The 19,941-nt window shown below is 37.3% G+C and overlaps 1 protein-coding gene across 1 annotated transcript in view; it reads left to right on the top strand.

Annotated features, from left to right (window-relative positions):
* Positions 1-13,589: 13,589 nt before the first annotated feature.
* LOC127637388 (scavenger receptor cysteine-rich type 1 protein M130-like) overlaps positions 13,590-19,941 on the top strand; it is a 107,766-nt gene continuing 101,414 nt past the window's right edge. Inside the window, exon 1 of the mRNA XM_052118420.1 lies at positions 13,590-13,640. The gene's annotated coding sequence lies outside the window, so the exon portion shown is untranslated. The remainder of the gene's footprint in view (positions 13,641-19,941) is intronic.

Genomic DNA, 19,941 nt, shown 5'->3' with positions numbered 1-19,941 from the left:
ATTAAATCAGTGATTCTTGTAGAAGCTGCTGGTCTGTCTTCCTGCATCATTGCAAGATTTGCCTATTAGAACAGCTTCTGCATACTGTAAAATAAGAATGTGTCATCAGAACAAGAACACCACATATCAACATTTTATGCATTCAGTACTGACCAATAAACTACATATTTTGCACACAAATGCCATACATTAATTGATATTTAATGGTGCAATGTGTGAATTGCAGTTATACACTGAAGAATTGCATTGCTTCTCTTTGCATGAAAAAAATGGTCATGTCTAAAGATTAAAAGTGAACATTTTACAAACAAAGACAGGCCTACATTTACAAAGTAAAATTGCCATAGGGTGTTAAGACTTGTTTTCAGATAATGTATATTGACTGAGTTTTTTCTTATTTCTTTTTCTACCAGGAATTTTTGCCTTGCATATTTCCATGATTACAAATTACGAAATATTGCAATAATTCCAAACAAGATACAACTGAAGAACACAACGAAGAACAAAAATAGCTGTGGTTTAGCTGTTTATGCCTAATTGTTGTTTATGCCTAATCTGAGCAACATGCTCAAAATGTACAGACTAATAAAAAACACAAATTACAAACTATAAAACTGTTCCCAAAATGAGAAGAATTGTAGTTTAGGCTTAACAAAGACACTGAAATTTAGAGATGTGTTCATGTTGAGATGTGAGGAGCATGGATTGACATTTTTCGGTTCTACAGGCATGTTGAGGAAACTCATGAATATTCAAGTGAGCTCTGACAAGTGAAACCAAATATCTTTGAAAAACAAGTAGGTACAAGTTGGTATAGATGCAGGCCAGAGATCTCCAAATGAAGGCAGAATCTCCAAAAGAGGGCAGGGTTTCTCCAAAAGGGGGTTGCGCTAACTCCAAAAGGGGGCATCACTTCCACTCACGGTTAAGGTCAGGGAAAGGGTTAGGGTTAGTGTTTTCAAGTTGGGGAATTTGTCACCAAATTTAGCGATTTTCTCATAGTTGCTGCAACTTTTAATGATGTTTTGTGACAAGGAGATTTTTTGTCGTATATATAAATATACTTGCCGTATTTTAATTATTAAACACACACACAAATTCAAGCTATGTGTTAAGAAGTCAGATCTATCAAAATATGTATTGACCACTAAGCACACAACGAGTGCAAATCCCTATTTGGATCAAAAGCATGTACGTATGGACTCATTTGCATAACTAGGGATGTGTTTGTTGCCGAAACTGAATGCCCTTTACATTGATAAATATGGATCAATTTATTTACCACTTAGAAGATTTATGTAAAGCCGTTTTATGGTTGCTGCTGTAAAATTACACACTTTGTTGGAGAACTTGTTTTGTGCCCATTTCGATATATTTTTTTATAATATACACATACGTACGTAGGCCTACATATATATATGATAAGGGTATAGCTGCAGGCGTAGCTCCAAAAAGGGGCGTGAGCACCAAATCACCATTAAAGATATAGGGAGCCCCTAACATAACCCTTTCCTAACCTCAACCCTTTTGGAGTTGGTGCAGTAAAATATGGCTATGGATATCTTATGGAGTAAAATATCCAGCCCTATTCTGGAGATTCCGCCCCATTCCGCCCCCATTTGGAGGTCTCCGGCCTGCTATACCTACATAATATATAATGAGTTTTCTTATTTCGTGACTTTTGGAAAAAAATAAGCACACTGCTCTCTATATCTTTGCTGGCAGTTTGGTGCTCCTGCCCCTTTTTGGAGTTATGCCTTCAGCTATGCCCCTATCAGTAGGTACGAGGCTGAATCCAGCTCCTTTTTCACCAGATGTTTTTTCGCTGAAATTTTATGTCCTTTTTAAGAGACACAAGACGCTTGATAGCGCCATATAGGTTTAGCTGCAGGTGGAGACCTTCAAATAGAGGGAATCTCCAAAAGAGGTCAGGGTAACACCAGAGGTTAAGAGCCAATACACTGAAGGGCCGAAGAATACACCTGTTAAATAACACCTGTCCAATTCCATTTATGCATTTGGCAGACGCTTTTATCCAAAGCGACTTACAGTGCACTTATTACAGGGACAATCCCCCTGGAGCAACATGGAGTTAAGTGCCTTGCTCAAGGGCCCAACAGTGGCATCTTGGTGGTGCTGGGGCTTGAACCCCCAACATTCTGGCCAGTAACCCTGAGCCTCAACCACTGAGCCTCAACCACTGAGCCACCACCACCTTCGATAATTGCATGGGCTAGAGCAGTGTTTCTCAACCTTTTGACTCCAAGGCCCAAGACAATATTTGAAGGCCCCCTGGCCCTAAACTAGACGTGTCTGATTAAAATGATTAATCATGGATAATTTTTTATTCTAGAAGTTTCAGAATGAGTCTGTTTATAATTTGTGGGCATACATCTTAAAGTATTTTTAGCATTTTAATTAAGTTGGATTATTTATTTATTTTAATATTTCTTATTTTACATCAATTTTAAATCAACTTGAGGCCACCTTGGAAGTTTGCTGAGGCCCGTGTAGTAGTGGGTAGTGGGTCCCAGCCCCCCAGCAGGTGTCCTGATGCTACATATTAACTGCAGTGTTTCCCATAAAATCCCTCTGGCATGTGTGTGCACCCTCAGTGAAGTGTTTTGTAAGATGGAGGAGTCTTTTTCATCAGTGCTGACGTTTTATATGTATGGTGAATATAAAAAATGCTTTGTGGGTTTCAGTGTGTGATGCTGCCTTTGACCAGCAGGATGCAGAGGTTGTGTGTAGAGAGCTGGACAATGGGGCTCCTGTACAGGTGCTAGGAGCTGCTTCTTTTAGAAAAGGACAGGGTCAGATGTGGACAGAAGAGATTCAGTGTAGAGGTGATGTATCTCAGATTCACTCCTGTTCAAGGTCATCTCCACATAAACCTGGTCCAATGAAAATGATTAGGGGCTACTGTCTGCTAGTAAGTGTTAAATCATTATGAGATAAAGTTGTTCTTTATTTCTCTTAAATGTTTTCATAATCTCACAAACACAACAACAAAGTGGTCTATCATATTTAAAAATATTTCACTACTTGTAATTCTCTTTCTCACTCTCTCATAATTTCTTAGATATACTGAATGTGAGTCTGGTGAATGGTAACAGTCCCTGTGCTGGTAGAGTGGAGGTTCTTCATAGAGGGGAACAGTGTGTGATGACTTTTGAGATATGGCTTGTAGTATTATACATGCAGAAGAATAGAAACGACATGATTTGAATCCAGGACTAAAAACCCAACCTTTTTAGTCCTGGAATTTCTCAACATCATAAATTAATGGACCAATCATCAACTTCCTACTGAAGGCCTGTCTTTGGACAATACAAGGGTCAAGACACTCTAAACAACCTAATTTAAAGCAAAAAGGGTCATTGGTCAGAAAGGCACCTCAGCATGACATTCTGAACTTCTACACAGAGTTAAAGTAGACTTTTCCTTGAAAGGTTTCCAAAAGACCATCAGATTTGCAAGACTCTAATACTAACACATTTCATCTTAATCCAGGAACATTTTATACAAAGTCACAGTACTTTACCGATTTAACCTTCTAAAATGTACAGAATGCATTTCAATCCACGATTTATACAAGACCTAGACTTGCTAGGTAATTCTGAAATTTTCTTTGAACTGTGGTAATCATAATGAATGATTATAGCCTGATGTACCTCTTTAAAATGTGTGTAATGATTTATCCATGTTGTGTAACCAAGGAATTAACCAGTATGATTTGTAACCAGGGATTTTCATATTTTGTTACCTACACGTACAATATTAATGAAAGAAGGTCAAGTTTAGTATGCAAATGCTCACTTGGTTACATAGAGCAACCTGATGACAACGAATATCATGTCTCTTGTACCATTCTCAAGATATAAATGTTCATGCTAAAATATCCACTATTTTTGAGAGGATATTTGTAAGAATCTGAAACAAAGGACCATAAAATCAACTGTCGAAAAAGACAGCCCATTTGACCATGTGACTCTGAAAAGTCACTTCTGATTAGTGCAGGACACCATTGGGGATGCGGCCAATTTCATTTCAAATGTTTCCAAACAGGAATCTTCTCTCTCTCTCTTCTCTCTAGTCATCTCTTGTCTCTTCCCTTCTGCACTCTCTGCTCTGGCTCTTCCCTCGTGGTCTTCTCTGGATCTCTTCAGAACCAGATCCATGCCATGTGAGGTCCAAGGAAGCTCGGGACTCGAAGTCCCGAGGAAGCCTCTCAATCTCTACAGTTCAGAGAAGGCCTCGCTTCAAAGCCAACCTCATCATTCATACAGACAATAACTATCCAATCTTACAGAGGTCCAAAACATTGACGGAACGATCATTTGACCAAGAGCCAAGAACCAAGTAACACAAAGAACACAAGGAAACACCACAACACGGAAGTAGATCTCCAATATTGTGCTCAAAGTGCTGGTGTATTAATTAAATACTTTGGGTAATCCCATAGCAAATCGATGTAGACTCAAATAAGGTTAAATGGTTCTTAAGGCATTGTCAACAGACTCAAACATAAAGTCATAAAATTCATTTTCACTGTATTGATAATTTATTTCTCACTCTTTTCACCAACCTGTCTCAGGTGTATATGTGTTAGATTAGATTTATGTTTAGAATAGCAAGTTTGTCTGTATTCAAAGATGATTTGACTGTGGTATATTTTGATAAATAATCTCATCCCTGTTTCTAGAAGATTTTGCTGTAATATTATTTTCAATAAGCCATGAGAATAATATCACTCCAATAAGTGAATTAATCATAATTAACTTATTAAAGCTAATTCCTTACAGTAGAAATTGTGAGCAGATACAACGAAATGTTGTATTATGATTTTATTGGTGGAGAAATTATTCAGACAAATAATGAAGTTATTTGTCATTTATCAAATTAATAATGGTTGTCAAACGTGACTAATTCCATTATATATTGCATTACCTAATCATGTAGTATAAGGACAGTTTAAATTAGTTTGTAGTTCATATATTTTGAGACCCTAAATTCCCTTACATATAGTGGTGTGAGAATGAGGACACTATAACGGTTCCCGTCTAAATTCATCAGTACCAAATATCCTACAGCCTGATGCTGCTGTGATGTGTAGAGAACTGGACTTTGGAGAACCTGTAGATGCTCTTGGCAGTGCATATTTTGGATCTGGATCAGGACCAGTCTGGATGAGTCTTGTATTATGTACTGGATCAGAGTCGACACTAAAGAAATGTGGATCAACACGATTTGGTAAACCTTTATCTGAACACAAAGATGATGCTGGAGTCATCTGCTCAGGTAAAAGAGATAGATGGACTCTTTGAAAGGAAATTATAACTGTAAAATTTAAATTGATGCATGGATCAATTGTTCAAACAAATTTGTCCTGTGTGAACAACTTTATGACCTGTTGAAAATGTCCAATTGTCAAAAAAGACAATGTGAGGGAAAAATCTAATTTGACACATGTCATGTTTTATGTTGTTGGGGTTTTTTCTTTTTTAAGATATTTTACTCTTTTCATATAATTAAAAAAAATATATGTTGTAAAAACGTAATGTTGTATTAAATCTATTCTGAAACTTGCCAGTCTGAATATTTGTTTAATCTGTGTTGTTTTATAAAATACACAGAGCACAAAGAATCCAGAATTGTTGATGGCCTTCATCTGTGTTCTGGAAGATTAGAGATACTTCATGAGAATGCTTCAGTGTGTGTGATGCTGCCTTTGACCAGCAGGATGCAGAGGTTGTTTGTAGAGAGCTGGACAGTGGGGCTCCTGTACAGGTGCTGGGAGCTGCTGCTTTTGGCAAAGGAGAGGATTAGATGTGGACAGAAGAGATTCAACATGCATGTTGAGGCAATTAATCACTTGATTCTGTCCAGCATCAACTTTCATCCTCTTCAGCTGCACTATGACAACGATGTGGGACTGATATGTACTGGTAAAATATCAGCGTTTAATCTGTCTATTGTCAAATTTTTGAATATAACAAAATGCACAACAAATTAAAAGTAAAATAAAATAATTAATGAAAGTCAGTTTGCAAGTTGCATTTGGTTGAATTATATCTATAATAATAAAAAAAAAACTAGTAGTATACTATTTAGCAAGTGTCTTATAAATGCTGAATTACAAATATGCTCTCAATATAAAATATTAAACAACTCAGATATGTAGACACTGTGGTCTTATACACAGTACTTTGTAGTACTTTACTATGGCTCTAAACTACAGTAGTATGGCAGTGTTGTATTATTAAAATGTTACATTTTTCCCTCACATTTGCCATGATGGGCAAGTGCAGTTGTTTGGAGAGAGAGAGTGTGAGGGGGAGGTGGAAGTTTACATTCATCAGACAGCTGGGCTGTGGTTCTGTGCTGAACTTCTACAGCTCCTCTTCATCCAGTCCTGAACACAGTCATGAGTGTGTGATGGGCTTCCAGTGCTCTGGGAGTGAAGCTCATCTGGGGAACTGCAGCTCCACACAACAGCTGTCAATCACCTGCCTTAGTGAGAACAGCAATATCTGGACATTTTCATTCTCTGATAAATGCATTTATGAATTAACTTTAATTTATCTCTCTATGTATCTGATCTCAGGTCGTGGGTTCATCATGCTGGTGGGTTCTGTGCAGGGAGGCTGGAGGACTCTGCTCATTTTTGTGGGTTTTCCACTGTGGATAGTACCTGGTACTTTTTTTAGTACCACCTCGGTCGAAGTTCCAAGCGAGCCCAGCTGAAAATAAAAAATTTGAAATTATAATCCTGCAGATCACTGATTGTTCAGAGAAAATCATCACTACCAGCGTCACTGCTATAAGCTAGATGGCAGTTTAGCTTACCGTCGTGCATCGTTCTTTGTTGTTGGTGTATGATTTCCCAAACTCCTTTGTTGTGTGTATGTGTCACGTTTAAGATGATGTCACGACAGTAGAGGCGGCGCAACTATGATGATCAGCCTATAATCCCACCCACATTAAGGCTGCATTAAACTGCAGTGGAAAAGCAAGCTCAGAAAGTAAAGCGAGCAGAGTCGAATTGAGTCAAACATTACGAGCAGTGGAATAGTGCCATTATACTGACACCTTGGGGATTGGATGCAGCATCATTCAAACACAATAGTTTTCAGTTATCTATTTCACTGTAGAAATTTGCAATTCACAGTCTGCCAGGATTAATTCAATACCTGAGTAAAATGGTCTAATAACAGGATGATTACTGAGATTGAGCAAGCAGTATTCAACTGTTGATGTGATTCTAAAATGGCAGCTCCCATGAGGAGACCCTCTCCATGTAGAATAAAGCAGCTTTTACAAGGTTACTGGTTTCTTAGGATTTTATACATGTGTTTCAAAATTACAATTGATTTTTTTCAGAAGTAAAACTTGAGGTAAAAATTACTGAGTGCACCTTTAATTCAACTCATTTTGAAAATTGTGATGTGACTGATACCTCTCCATAATGTTCTCCTGGTGGTGATTGTCTTCTCTTGAAACATTTATCTGGTTTTGATAATCCTTCTTGATATCATAAACTTGTTTTTGGTATTTTGTGTGCAAAAATGTTTAACAGATCACTATCCTATGTATGGATTTTTTCTCATGTTTATTTAACAACATTTGATGATCATTTATTGGTCAATAATTAGTCCCTCAATATTTGAATTCTTTCACAAAGATGATTTACGTAGTGTTGGTTTAGAATGTGATGGTATAAGTTATGTCTGGATTGCAGAAGAGAACACTAATGAAATGTATCATGGTGACAGTTACATACACGACCACATCACTGATGAACAGAATATAGGTTTGTTTTTCAATTAAATAAATGGAAAAATATCAAAGATGATTTTCAGGACAGTATTGGTTAAGAATGTGATAGTATATTATTTCTGAACTGCAGAAGAGAACACCAATGAAACTTCTCATCGTGACAGTGTCAGTTTCAATTGCAGTTATGACATCACTGATAAGCAGAAAATAGGTTTGCTTTTAGAGCAATAAATCAACACAGTAATGATTCTTTATGTTAACAAATGTTATAACTGTAGTAATAGAAGCAACCATTGTAAATAAGACAGACAATGTTTAATGATTTTCATGATGACAGTCCAAGACATTACAGAGTCTCCTCTGAGTCATCTGACATGTTCAACATCTCACCAGAGACAGTTTTCAAGTGAGGTCATTTTCAACATTATTATTTGTATTCCACATTAATGGTTGTAAATTCTGTGATTAAAACCCTTTAAAAGACATCTTGACTGTTTGGCAGAGATTTTTGTTTGATTTAATTGGGATGTGTCCATTAAAGGGTAAATTATATTTGATTTGTGTGATTTAGAGCATCTGCCTCTGAGACTGAGTGGAAGGAAGGACCGGTGATCTTGGCTGGAAGGGCTGGAGGTGTATTGAATTTGTACTGATTTACTGTACATTTGTTCTTAAAAATAAACATATCTGAGTTTATTTCAGAATCTTTTATCTAGATTTTAAAGAGATCAGGTTGACTGATGTTTGTAAAGGGAATGTGGAGGTTTTCTACAATGGATCATGGGGTAATGTATGCTGGAACCAGATGGACAGAGACACAAGTCTGATCTGTCAAGAGCTGAACTGTGGAAGATCTGCCAGTGAACCCGTTTATTCAGTGGGGCTGAGGTCTGCTCCTAATTGGTTGGATCATCTCAAATGTTGAAAACATGACAGGACATTGTTGCAGTGTCCATATTTACCCTGGGGCCAGAACAACTGTTATTATAATGAGGTGACCAACATCACTTGCAGACTTAAGACTACATTCTAAAAATTTAATTTCAGTGTTGTTTTTACAAAACTTGATTTTAGTACTGTAAACAATGTGATGAAATAATCATAAGTATAGTAAAGTATTTGTAAATTAGTTTTCATAAAGGATGAATCTAAAATTGAGTTTTTTATTACATAATGTCAGAGAAGGAGATTCATGAGTCTCCACAGAGTCATCTGACATGTTCTACATCTCCTCACCTTAGACAGTGTTAAAGTAAGTTTATTTCAAAGTTCGTTATCATCTATTAATGAGAGCAATAATTTATTTAATTTTGCTTTGTCTTCAAACATATAAAACATTTGATGGTTAGACCTTCCCAAGAATTGATTAATCTGGTAAGCGTTGGTTGATGTGTGTGATTCAGATCATGTTCCTCTGAGACTGAGTGGAGGGAAAGGCCGGTGCTCAGGGAGACTGGAGGTGTATCATAACAATGTGTGGGGTTCAGTCTGTGATGATCAGTGGGGCCTTAGTGATGCTCAGGTGGTCTGCAGGCAGCTGGGTTGTGGAGCAGCACTGAGTGCTGATGGGAATGCAGCCTTTGGTGCTGGTGAAGGTGTTGTGTGGCTGAACAGAGTTGAGAGAGCACAACACTGTGCTGTAACCAGACCCGCCTCCATCTAGAAAAGTTTAGACAAATATTATTATTTATTAATTTTAGAGCTAATGAAACAAATTGATTTATTCAATATTACAATAATATTTTTAATGTGTTTGTTTCTACATTGATAGATTTGTCTTTGTCCACTACTCCACCTACAACAATTTCAGCTTTTCCTCCAGTTTCACTGATAAAAATAAGATAAGCACAATCAACATCAATCACTCATCCACAAAATCCTCCAGCATCTTTTCTCTCCATCCCTCCAGTGGTTGTGATTGTATTTGGAGCTGTGCTCTTACTGCTCTTACTGCCACTCATTATACTGATTCAGCAGAACAGAGTGATGAGGAGAGGTACGACAGATGCACACATCATATACAAGTTCAATTCAGACACAGTCAGCTACCTCAGACATCTACCTCACTACAACCTAATGATGTTTATTAAACATCTGCACTTTGGTGGTGGATCGACAATGATATGTGGGTGCTTCAGCAAGGCTGGAATCAGGTTATCCTGGAAGAAAACAAGCTTTCTTCTGCTCTGTCAATGTTCCCAACTCTGAGGATTTTTTTCTCCCTGCAGGACAGTACTCCATGCCACACAGCTAGGTCAATCAAGGGATAGATGGAGGAGCACCAGATCAAGAACATGTCATGTCTATCCCAATCTCCAGACCTGAACCCCATTGAAAACCTCTAGAATATGAACAAGAGGAAGATGGATGGTCCCAAGCCTGCTTGAATATTTGCACTAGGAGTGGCATAAAGTCACCCAACAGCAATGTGAAAGACTGGTAGAGAGCATGCCAAGAAGCATGAAAGCTGAGATTGGTAATTCCACCAAATATTGATTTCTGAACTCTTCCTGTGTTAAAACATTAGTATTATTATGTTTAAAAAATGAATATGAACTTGTATTCTTTGCATCATTCGAGATCTTTTTTGTTATTTTGACCAGACTTTTTCTGACAATATTTTTATTTGGAATTTGGGAGTAGTTTATAGAATAAAACAAAAATGTTCATTTTACTCAAACACATACCTATACATAGTAAATACAGAGAAACTGATAATTTTCCAGTGGTCTGTTAATTTATAGTATATATGTGTAAGCAGTGCGCAAAAGTTTTAGGCACTTATAATGTTATAATGAATAATTTTTCATAAACAGTTTTCATTTATCAACTAAGATCATACAAAGTCCAGTTAACATAAAAAAAGCCTAAATCAATATTTGGTGAGACCACCTTTGCCTTTAAAACAGCCACAATTCTCCTATGTACACCTGGACACAGTTTACTTGTCTGTTGGCAGATGTACCAAATACATCACAATTCTTCCATCTATTTAGGCTCTATATATATATATTATGTTACAATATTACATATTATAGTATAGTTACTAATAGACTACAAATCTGGCATTAAAACTTCTGTAATACAACTTTTTTTTTTTTTTAATCTAACTTAACCAAATGTTCAAGAATTTCTCAATAGCAAAGGGGCCCAGAGCTATATACAGTCAGAGGGCCAAAAATACCTTGCTATTTATTGAGTGTAATTTATGTTGTAGAAGAAAAACATGAAAATCTATTCAAGTGATGTTCATCAAAGTTTTTATTATTATTATTATTATTATTGTTAAAATTATTATTATTACTTATAAATAGGGCTGTCGATTTAACACGTTAATTCAGTGTGATTAATTGAACAAAAAATAACGCGTTAAAAACATTTACGCAATTAATCGTATGCTCCCGGACCGTAATAAGGAACATTCCTGAGAAATGCAAGCTTGTAGTAGGGGGCCTACCAACTGTTTACTCCAGAGAGCAGCAATTCAAATGTATATATATATATAATTTTTAAATATTTTAATATAACTATGTATAATTATATATTGATATAAATATGTATAATCATTATATATTGAGTTATTGTTATGAGGGGCTTTCTCAGCAAATATTTGTATATGCGATTAATCGCGATTAATTAATCGGGACTCCATGTAATTAATTTGATTAAAAAAATTTATCGATTGAGAGCCCTATTTATAAATCAAATAACTATTCCAAGACACATTCGTAGTTTATAAATCTTGGTCTGTTGCTGCCACTCTCTGAAAGAAAGTAACACAGCTGATGTTACAAAACTAATAGGAGATCTCAGATGCTTTGGAAGAAAAACATGTGCAAACAATCTGAATCAATACACTTTAATGATCTTATTAATAAATGAAATGTGTTTATTGTACATTAACGTCATCTGCTGGTCAGAAGGTGAAGAACACCCTCATCATCTTCACTTCACAGATTTATGGTCTTTCCACGTTCTTCTGGAAAACAAAAAACTGTTTCACATGTGTAAAAGTAATTATTATTTATATTGTATTTAGTCTGTTTTGCCTCCCACTTGTTTAGTAAAGTTTAGGTCATATACTGTGTTCTTGGTGAGCATATTTACTAATAAAACAGGATTTAAAAAAAAATCATGAATGATTTAAACAAATGAGTTTACTGTTTTAATAAAATGAAAATATGTTATTTAGCAGTTAGTTATCAGAGCTTCTATCTCGTATCTGCAGGTGTTTGGCTTTGATGTGTATAAACTGGAGTGTTTCCTGTATCCTGTATGTCAATACTACAGTTACTATCCTTCTCTCGCTCTCTCTCTCTCTCTCTCTCTCTCTCTCTCTCTCTCTGTATATATATATATATATATATATATATATATATATATATATATATATATATATATATATATATATATATATATTTATTTTGTGTGTGTGTGTGAGAGAGTGTGTGTGTGTGTGTGTGTGTGTGTGTGTGTGTGTGTGTGAGAGAGAGAGACTCCCCTTTGTGAGGCATCTTCATGGGTGGGGCGAAGAATCCCTGATCAGCACTGACGTTTTTGATGTATATGGAGAGAATCAGAAATACCTCTTCTGATTCGTCACTGAAGTTCTTTGATAGTTTCCTCTGTTCTGTCTAATAAGGTGATAGTGAGTGTGATTGGAGGGTGTTTGATATTTTTTCTCTCATTAAGGGCTCAGAAGACCCCTGTACTTCTGTTTCATCAGTAGTGAGGAGAAGCTGGTACTGAATTAACAAAGTATTAGTAGAGCAGAAGAATATGGAGATATATCTGACAATCATTTTACTGTCCTCAGTTGTAAAACTCATCAGAGGTGGTAAGTACATATGTAAAGAAATTAAATTTATCAAGAAATTATGGTCTGCATATTCCGACTTAACTTAAAATTATGTTTTATTGTGTAAAATGTGAACACATGATAATAACGTGTGAACAAATGAGAGTGCGATAAGTTTGAATGATTTCATTTAATTACACGTGATCACTGAATAATAATAATAATAATAATAATAATAATAATAACCATTGTAAATAAATGTAAATATTCCACAACCACACAACAATCACATGTGAATTAAGAAAAGACATTGAACAGTCATAAACTCTGTATCTGCTAATAAATGTGAAAATCTGTCCTTCCCTTCATTTCTCTTTCTCATTGTTTTGCTCAATATTTAGAAAGTGTAAATGTGAGACTGGTTAATGGTAACAGTTCCTGTGCTGGTAGAGTGGAGGTTCTTCAGGTCAGTGGGGAACAGTGTGTAATGACTTTTGGGATATGGCTGATGCTGCAGTGGTGTGTAGAGAACTGGACTGTGGGGAACCTGTTGATGCTCTGCGTGATGCTCAATTTGGACCAGGATCAGGACCAATCTGGATGAGTCGAGTCATGTGTACTGGATCAGAGTCGACACTAAAGAACTGTGGATCAGCAGGATGGGGTATACACAATTGTGATCATAGTAGAGATGCTGGAATCATCTGCTCAGGTAAACTTCTACAAACCTTCTCTATCTTCTTGACTGAAAATGTATTTCTCCTCATCCATTACAACAAGTTGGATATTTTTTATTCTTATATTTAAATTCTTTATTTCGTTTTTTTATTTAAAATGTTGACTTAAGAATAATGATTTTGAGAATCCATGTAATATTATTTTTATAATAATGTTGTATTTTTGTTTTGTTTTTTCAGGAGTCAGACTTGTTGGAGGTTCTCGCTGCTCTGGTAAATTAGAGATTCTTCATGAGAAGACGTGGGTCTCAGTGTGTGATGCTGCCTTTGACCAGCAGGATGCAGAGGTTGTGTGTAGAGAGCTGGACTGTGGGGCTCCTGTACAGGTGCTGGGAGCAGCTGCTTTTGGCAAAGGAGAGGGTCAGATGTGGACAGAAGAGATTCAGTGTAGAGGAAATGAATCTCAGATTTATCTCTGTCCAAAATCACCATCAATCAAAAGCAACTGTTCTCATGAGAACATCATTGGATTGCTGTGTACCGGTATGAGTTCAATAAAAATATCAACAGAGCAGATTTGTATTTAATTTTAGAATAAACTTTCAGTCTTCATTCACTCTGTCCCTCTCTTTTCATTCTCTGACATCAACAGACATAATGAATGTGAGGTTGGTTGGTGGTAACAGTCCCTGTGCTGGTAGAGTGGAGGTTCTTCATAGAGGTCAGTGGGGAACAGTGTGTGATCAAGGTTGGGATATGGCTGATGCTGCAGTGGTGTGTAGAGAACTGGACTGTGGAGAACCTGTAGATGCTTTGGGTGATGCTCATTTTGGACCAGGATCAGGACCAATCTGGATGAATAATTCAATGTGTACAGGATCAGAGTCCACACTGAAAAACTGTGGATTAGTAGAATGGCCCCACCTGTTTTGACACGAAACTGTCCACTATAAAAACAGCTGCACAAACACCATTTCCTCTGAGTTTCTTCCTTCAAGAAAGCGATCATCTCTTGTCTAGAAGCACTCTACCTTTGCCGTCAATATACATAAGTCAGAGGGAGGAATCTTCATGGGAAGACTTTCCGCTCCCCTGCAGTGCTCCGGCGAACATCACACCCCTCGCTGATTGACGCCTCACTGGTGAACGTGCCTCAACATCCTGATTCCCTGCAGCATTTCGGCCGGGTTTGTGTATTCTTACCAAGCATTTGTATATTGTGTATTGTATATTGTGTGATATAAATATATATTCATTTATATATCTAAAAGATTCACTTATGTGTTTGTGTCTTTTAAAAGATGTTCTTCCGTGTTTCTTGTACAAGATGCACATCCTGTCATACGATCAGCATGAGAGCTGCATTTACTGTCTGGGCTGCACACATGCAGAGACAGCTCTCATGGAGACTCAATGTGAGGGCATCAGTCTCAAGATGCTTTGCTCGCAAATCGCCCTCAATGTGAGGGCATGAGTCTCAAGATGCTTTGCTCGCATATCGCCCTCGTTCTGAGGGACGAATCAGCCTCATGCGGGGAGGCACGGCAGGGCCGCGAGGTCGAGTAGGATAGTTTTGAGGTGGTTCTTTTGTTGGCAAATGCCCGCAAGCCCCTCAATCTCTCCAAAGCGCATGTTTTCCGATTCGCTATGTGCGAGACAAGCTCCGAACTTCTGAAAGAGCAGGCATTAATGTGGATCACGGGGAAGAAAACGGTTATGCCCAATAACCCCTGTGGAGGAGGCAGCAGAGGGGTTACCAGCATATCATGTTTGGGGGGGCATTTGGCTTGTTTGGGGGGGCAACATAAACAATTGAAAAAATCGGCGCAACATTAAGCTATACTACACACAATCTGTTTTAGTGCATATCTTTTTCTAAGCCAGGAACCCAGAGATAGGCACAGGGCCCCTATTAGACTATAGGGCTATCACATAAAAGTTAGTTAAACCAGGTCAACATTAATAATATGATGATGATATTATTATTATTTATTATTATTATTGACAGATTCATATATCAGATCACGGTGATTGCCTGGTGATGAGTGACAGGTGTTTGCTTGTGAGAAGACGTGCTACACTAGTAGGCAACCGAGACGAGAGAGTTTTTTAAATTAATCTGAAGTCACGTTTGTATAGACAAGAGGTAAATTAATTTGTTTCTTCTTCTAAACTGTTCCAGACTTAGGTGCTACTTTTAGGGCTAAAATGCTTCGTGAATTACTCTTATTAAAACACATTAGGAGTCTAAAGTTATGAAACTACTTGTAGCCTCTTATAAGATTCTTTGTGAATGCGGCCCTAGGTAAAACATTTTGATATGCTCATTTGAACGGTATGAGATCAGTTTTTTAATGTTATTCTCTGGTTGTAAGTGGTTTTGGATAAAAGTGTCTGCTAAATGAATAAATGTAAATGTAAACAGTAGGCCTATATAAAAGAAAACATAACATATTAGGCTACAAGGGGTGAGTTGAAATAAAAGCTATTTTTGTGAAACTATTAGAATTGAAATTATGATATGATTAGCAGAGGCAACATAACTTTTTTTATTAATTTTTTATTTATTTTATTTTTATTATTATTTTACCCTTTTTGTGAACTATTGTAGTACATCCAGTGTATCCTATCTACAGGACCAGTCTGCGGCTAGTCTTGGCAAATTCAGAAACAAACTGATTCATGTCCAGACCTTTTGTGATTTTCTTTTCGTGTGCCAAAATGACCAAATCTCTCTTCCTTGAATGCAGCATTGATCTTCGGAGAGGAGTGAGAATGCGGCATTTTTTTTAATGAACGTTCTAGTTAGGACTGTTCGTTTTTTATTTAAGGGGCTACTGGAGGAGTTTTGAGATCTATAGTCAAAATAGACTTAGATAAATGTATTTAATTAAATACTACTATTTTTCACAGTCTCATTTTTACTTTAAGACCGGAGTAAAGCAAGGAAAACTAAAATTGACCTCAACAAGGCGGGATAATGAACGACTCTAGTCTCATTCGTGGAGGTGGAAAAACAAGTTCTTGTGAAATGCAAGATTTATTGTATTACAATTTAAATGCAAAAGAAAAGGTATGAGTCTGCTGTTTTTGTCAATTTTAAGTTTTAATTTAAAATGTTTGCGATTTTAATATAAATACATGGTTAAATATTTTTCCACTTAGGCCTAATTGCTCGAGCAAATTACATCTGTATAGAAGTAATGCATTGAATACGTTGATTAAATTGGGTTTTAACGTGAATACGTCTATTAATGAGTGTATATGTGTACAAAGAGAATCGCAATGCAGACAAAACTTTTTTTTTTTTAAATAAAAGTTGTTGATAACTTCTGGATTTGAAATAAAAAAATAGTGAGTATGCCTATGTGTTTCTGGTACAGTACAGCCGCGGATCAGTTAGCCTACAAAGCAGGGGCGGACTGGCCATCGGGAATACCGGGAACAATCCCGAACGGCCGGTCCATTTCAGGCCGAAGACCGGCCGGTGGTCAAAGAGTTTTTTTTTTTTTTTTTTAATGATACGCGACCGGCCTAACCGGCCTCTCAGCTGCAGCGGAACGCTGTGTGTGTGTGTGTGTGTGTGTGTGTGTTTCAGACCGGGCCAGACCAATACTTTCAATCTGAGGGGGGATACGAGCGGCCCCTCCCAACTTGGACTGATCCTCGTTTTTCCTGACATCCGATTGGCTCAAACTAGGCGCCGATCAAAGGAGTTTACTTTTGGTCATGTTTGGCGGGTTTGTGTGAATGCAACAGATACGAACGGTAAAAATGGCAAAAAGAAGGATAGAAGAGAAAGAAATGGGTGGGGCCGAAAAAATACGAATTAAAAAGAAAAACAATTTGGCACAAGAGGCAGCTAAATGCGCCAAATTAACAGACCTTTTCCGTAGTGGAAAGAGTGCTGTGGCAGCCGGAGGTGCAGATGAGGAAGGACCCAGCAGCATGGACAGGACAGGTGCACGATTAGGGATATATTAGTGATTTATTATACACTGAAATTGTTTATATTTGCATTTAAATATAGGCATTTATTACATGGCTTGGTAGAATTCCAATGTAGGAAGAGAGAAGAGGAGGAGCAGGAGAAGAGAGGAGGAGGAGGCGGCGGAGGAGCAGCAGAAACCAGGAAACAGACAGGTAGAGGGGCAGTGTGCAAGGCAGGGTAGGCAATCATATTAGGCATATCAATCAATCAATCAAAGCTTTATTAAGGACACACACACACAAAATAGAAAAATACAGCACAATATTACATATTTACATATAGGATAAAATGCCAATAGTTCCACATACTAGATAATAACCTAACTGAAGCACAGATTGAATTAGAAAATGTATTATTCTTAGTCATATTTATTACTGATGGTCTTCTCATGTTCTTCTCAGCTGTACAATCAGTAAGCAGAGGCAGGGTCCAGCACAGGGGAAACTGAGCCAGGGAGAGTTGAAAGTGAGGACACACACACACACACACACAAATCTCTATTTTATGGGACTGCATTGTGGTTTTTGAGTATCTGAGTGGGTATTTGTTAGTATTTGTAACCATTTTATCACTCCGACTGACTGTACACATGACATGCTGGTAGTTAGCAGTATACTAACTATACTGTGACTTATGTGTTCGAGATTAGGTTTTGCTGACCTGGTTGTGTTCAGTGCAGTGGTGACTTGCTTATGCAACCTGAAGAGGCAGGTGTCATCCTAAAATTTCTTGAAGGTCTTCAGTGTAATCTGATTCTCTTTATACCATAAAAACACTATCAGAATTAAAATATCTGCAAAAAATCCTTCTGCTCGTGCACCAAGGGCACTCGCGTAAAAGGCCTCTCCATCTTAAAGTCCCGGGCTGAATTTCAGTCCCAGTACGTCCCTGGCGAGACGCACATGGCCACATTGCATATGTGTCTGTTTTTGTTTGTTTGTTTTATGTTGATATTTACCTGAATCTTTATGTTTACTGTTCAGACGTTTCCCGCTGCCTCCTTGCCCGTCCTTTACCTGTTACATACTAATACTATTATTGTCCCAGATTCACTATGAAATCAAGTCTTGTTGTAATAATTTGAGAATATACAGTATACTGTATATAAGATAAATTCATGTTGTCACACCTTTCCAAAAAAAAAAAAAATCTCATCATGTGTTTTTGTCTACTGTGTACTTTTTGTTATGTAATATGAACAGGTCACAAACGTTCCAGACTTGCTGATGGACCTCATCTGTGTTCTGGGAGATTAGAGATACTTGATGGAAACACATGGGTTTCAGTGTGTGATGCTGCCTTTGACCAGCAGGATGCAGAGGTTGTTTGTAGAGAGCTGGATTGTGGGGCTCCTGTACAGGTGCTGGGAGCAGCTGCTTTTGGCAAAGGAGAGGGTCAGATGTGGACAGAAGAGATTCAGTGTAGAGGCAACGAATCTCAGATTTCATGCTGTTCAATATCTTCACGCAAATATAATTGCACCAGTGTTAGCAACGTGGAACTAATATGTTCTGGTTAAGTATCAATGTCCCTTTATATTTATTTTTTGATACATTATAATCTTCCATGACAAATGAGTTATATTTTGCATTATGTGTACATAGAGTTTTATACTGCTTTAATCTTGTTACTACTGTAATCTCTCTGATCTGTGGTTAGGTTACACAGCGCTCAGACTGGTAAATGGCCCTGACTTCTGTTCTGGTCGAGTGGAGCGTCAGTATTTCAATGAGTGGGGCACCGTATGTGATGGATGTATGGATATGAGAGCTGCCAGTGTCCTCTGTATTGAATTGTGGGATTGCTGTGTCTGTTGTGGAAGCGGACTGGTTTGGAGAGGGAAGTGGTGAAATCTGGGCTGATGTGTTTGATTGTCATGGGAATGAAACACAACTCTCACAATGTCCCATCTCTTCATGGAGTCGAGCGGAACATTCTCATAGACGAGATGTTGGAGTCATCTGTTCTAGTAAGTGTACTACAAGAATTAGTAAAAATGCAATGATTGCTGAATTTCTGATAGAAGTGAGATTCTGTTATAGAGCCCATAGACCTGCAGGTGATATTTAATTTTTAATGATTGCTCATCAAGAGGTGGGCATGTCTAGGTTTCTGTAATAATAAAAATAAAATAAGCAATCATCTGCAGTCTATCACATTATGAATGTAAATTTATATCACTTAATACAACTAATGTATTTATAATTTACAAAATTATAAGGACCCCCCCCCCCCACCCCCTCAAAAAAAAAAAATATATATATTCATGTAGCCCACTCGATAACAAATATTCTTGCATGTCCTTGCATTTACAGGGCTGTGTAAAGTATTTGCCCCTGTCCTGATTTCTTCTCTGATTTCTTCTCTTTTTTCTTCTCTACTAAATTGTTTAAAAAATTTTAACAAAATCTAACAGAATCTACGGAGTGGTGGTGGCGTAGTGGACTAAAGCACATAACTGGTAATCAGAAGGTCACTGGTTCGATCCCCACAGCCACCACCATTGTGTCCTTGAGCAAGACACTTAATCCAGGTTGCTCCGGGGGGATTGTCCCTGTAATAAGTGCACTGTAAGTCGCTTTGGATAAAAGCATCTGCCAAATGCATAAATGTAAATGTAACAGGCAGTCTGAGTAAACACAAAATACAGTTTTTAAATGATAATTTTATTTATTGAAGCAAAAACCTTATGCAAT

Source organism: Xyrauchen texanus, chromosome 45, assembly GCF_025860055.1.
Source record: "Xyrauchen texanus isolate HMW12.3.18 chromosome 45, RBS_HiC_50CHRs, whole genome shotgun sequence".
Taxonomy (NCBI): Eukaryota; Metazoa; Chordata; class Actinopteri; order Cypriniformes; family Catostomidae; genus Xyrauchen; species Xyrauchen texanus.
This window is presented reverse-complemented; position numbering and strand designations above follow the sequence as displayed.